Source organism: Macrobrachium nipponense, chromosome 18, assembly GCF_015104395.2.
Source record: "Macrobrachium nipponense isolate FS-2020 chromosome 18, ASM1510439v2, whole genome shotgun sequence".
Taxonomy (NCBI): Eukaryota; Metazoa; Arthropoda; class Malacostraca; order Decapoda; family Palaemonidae; genus Macrobrachium; species Macrobrachium nipponense.
This window is the reverse complement of record NC_087211.1, coordinates 74,457,594-74,461,395: the sequence shown is the minus strand read 5'-3', so window position 1 is coordinate 74,461,395 and position 3,802 is coordinate 74,457,594. Positions and strand designations below refer to the sequence as shown.

Genomic DNA, 3,802 nt, shown 5'->3' with positions numbered 1-3,802 from the left:
AGGGATACTTTTGAAAGACGTATCCCTCAGGAGAGTGGAACATACATCCTGCCTATATGAACTCTTGAGAGAGACTGAGAGTTTCCAGCCGCGTGATTGGCTTAGTAACAGCCATTCAGGAGCGTCGTAAGGGACTGGCCTAGACATCAGATGCACGGTTGATGTGAATCTACTATAGTTTTCACTGTATATCGAAGGAGAGAAAGGGACTGTTCATCTTTATCCTATGGCAATGAATAAGAGACAGAAAAGGCAAGGGAGGAAAAATGACAAAGAAAAAGCATGAGAGAGAGAGAGAGAGAGAGAGAGAGAGAGAGAGAGAGAGAGAGAAAGATATTTTAAAAGGTGATTCGAAAATTAATATATTTCAGAGAGAGAGAGAGAGAGAAACCTAGCATATATTGTTGGTTGTGAAAAGAGCTTTTTTAAAGGTGATTCGAAAATTAATATATTTCAAAGAGAGAGAGAGAGAGAGAGAGAGAGAGAGAGAGAGAGAGAGAGAGAGAGAGAGAGAATTCTTGAGCAAGCGAGCAAGCAGGGTTTTTGAAAGCGATCTCAGAGCAGCCTTGTGCACAACTATGTACTAAGACGAAATACCCTGTTCCCGTGTACGTTGGCATTCAGCTTTTGGGCATCAGAATAGAGCGTGAAGGTGTGACGAGAGGGATGGCACTCTCAGTGCCACTTTCCGCCCGGGCACTGGCAGTAGTGCCCCGTTCGCAGTCAAGACTGTAGTGCCCAGCGAAACAACCCGATAGCGTTTTGTGTAATTTTTTTTCTTACTGACATTGTGTTATCACAAGAAATCTCTACTTGACCTTTGACCTTTTTGGGTCATCAGTTTGACCGGCAGTGCCAATTCTGAAGCCAAGGTTATAGTGGCGCAAGAAAAAATGCTCTCCAATTTTTTAAATAATATTTGTCATTAAGGTTACTTCAATATATTCCTGTTTGACCTGTGACCTCTCTAAAGTCCTTATTTTGACCCTTGGCCGTGCTAACTCCGTGATTTGAAGTTGAAAAGTGTTGTGTGAATTCAGAAAATTTATAATTGACCTTCGCAATCGCTTTGGCATTTGATTGACCTGAGATCCAGTAAAACCAGGTGCCAGTTAATAGACTGAGATGTTTAAACATCTTTAAAGAGAAAATAAATCAATATCTAACATTAATGTTGTCTAATCCTACAAAAATAAGACAAATAAATCTGCAAGAACTAAAGCTATTGCAAGGGATAAATGCAGGATTCTCTAAATATATATAGTATAAATGGTGTTTAATAAAAAAAAAAACGTAGTATTAAGTATGCAAGAAAAACTAATTGGTTTTTAATGGAAAATAACCGGCATATTTAATCCGTAGGTTTCGAGAATTTAAAGAACAATTTAGTTGAGAAAATAAACAGTGTGAAGAATCTCTTCTCTTGGCAATAACCGACACGGATTTATTTGATGGTGTTTAACTAACCGTGAAGACTGAATGGCTACCTGTTAAATGTGTGATTGGATTAATTAGTGTCGTTTGAAGATAATAATCTCCATTGTGCTGTCGGAAATATATTAGTCAAAATAAAAGAAAGAGTCGAAAAATGAAGAGAATCATTATTTTATTGTTAACGTTGCCTTAAAGACAAATGTGAGAATACTGAAAGAACTGCAGACACTACCCAAAAATAAACAAGAAACAAATAAAGATTAAAATACAAAAAGTAAATAGCGAAATAAAAATAATCACCATAATTCTGACGTCTTAAAAAAAACATGATGAAAGAAATGTGAAAAATTAACAAAAGGGAATTCTGGAGCACAAAACAAAACAAAAATAATCTTTAAACTATTTAAAAAGTTTAAAAGGCAAAATCCTAGAGAGTGAAAGTACAGAATAAAAGAGAACCCACAGAAATAAAGACGAATGACAAATTAAGTCACTCTGATAAAGATGTAACGCCAAGGATGTCAAGAGGATCTTCGTGAAAACAGCTGTGCAGATGTCAACACAAGTAAGTACAGCAGAGGAATAGCTCATAGGATTAAGGGCATATTTAAACACAAAAGCGAACACAATGATTGAATGATAAAATCTGCCGTCTCACCTATAAAGGTAATATACTTGCATAAGATACTTGTTTGAATGGATATGTCAGATATACATATATATATATATATATATATATATATATATATATATATATATAGATATATATATATATATATATATATATATATATATATATATGTATATATATGTGTAAATAAAGATAAATGCCACGAAGAAAAATAAACGAAGGAGTCTGCGAGATCTTTCGGCTGACAAGCCCTTTACTGAGTATCTTGCTTCAGTAAAGGGCTTGTCAGCCGCAAAGATCTCGCAGACTCCTTCGTTATTTTTTTTTTCCTTCGTGGCATTTATCTTTATTTATGGATTTATCACGTTCCTAACTTTCGTGATTCTGTTATACATATATATGTGTGTGTGTGTGTGTGTGTGTGTGTGGGTGTGTGTGTGTGTGTGTGTATGTATAGTGTGTATATGTATGTGTGTAAGTGCAATACTCAGCCGTCAAAATGAACGATAATATAAATGGGGGTCGATACGGCAATTTTTAGAGGTCGGGCCTGAGCTGGACGACGGCAAGTTAAACGTAGAGTTTCATTACATACAAAGTATTAGTGACCGGAAAGAAAAGCGTAGATTCTCTCTCTCTCCGCTCTCCCTCCCCCCTCTCTCTCTGTATATATAGAAAATATACTACACTTTATATATATCTATTATATAATATATATAGTATATATTATATATATATATATATAATATACGTAAACACATAAAAATATATAAACACAGTGCGTTTATGTACGTGTGTTTGTATCATGCATAAACGGTGTCCCTTCATAGGGGTGGCTCCACAGAAAACAAAGCAATAGCCGATGCCACATTCCCATTGTAACTCCCCAATTACAAATAAACTCAACTATTTATTCCCCTAACTTACAGACCCAATCATAAGTTTACTAGAATACTCACTTGCGAACTTTTTCCATTGTCTCCCACACCTCATTATGACCTATTCCGTCTTCGCTCAAACCAAAAACAAAACGACATCGAAGGCATAAAATCTCTTTTTGGGCTTTTCAAGTCTCGTTGGAACCCACTGCCAGTCATCCATCAACTAGCCGATAATTGATTGTTGGGGAATCCCCGCTATCTATTCAGCCAAGGCAAACAGTCACTTAGGAAGAAGAGGAAAACAAACAAAGCCAGAAGGAAAGACAAGAGCAACAAACGCTCACATTCTCAGGGAAAGATTTTCCCTCGCAAATAAACAAAACGAACTTAGCGTTTGAGGAAAGTCAACACGGGGATCTTTTCAAACAAATCCCCCGAGTTTTGTTTCTCTGGGAAGATTATCTCGGAAATAAAGAAATAAACGGGGATTTTCTACGCTAAAATAAATGTTGTTTCATTAGCTGCATCTAAGAGGGTGTAAAGGTAGATTTGAATTTTTTTTTTTTTTTTTTTTTGCGAGCAAAAAAATGAAATATGTTTCGGAAACAACAACAAAGAGTTAAAAAAAAAACGGACTAAACGGAACATTTAAAGACGACAGGCATACTGAGCCGTAAGAAAAGAAACATTCTATCACGATTCTCATTTATCTTACTAGATACTTGTTCATGGGACTCCATTTTTCCTTCTTTCATTTCTGAACAACAGGCGTGCTGATTGTTAGACTGTTTTATAATGCATTTTCTGATTTTTTTTAAATAGATAACATATAAACAAACTTATACCATAACCTTCG

General features: G+C 35.6%; 1 long non-coding RNA gene across 1 annotated transcript; it reads left to right on the top strand.

Annotated features, from left to right (window-relative positions):
* Positions 1-555: 555 nt before the first annotated feature.
* On the top strand, positions 556-1,708 carry LOC135196848 (uncharacterized). Its single transcript, XR_010310489.1, has 2 exons — positions 556-766; positions 1,363-1,708. It is a non-coding gene; the product is annotated as an uncharacterized LOC135196848 (long non-coding RNA).
* The last annotated feature ends 2,094 nt before the right edge of the window (positions 1,709-3,802 follow it).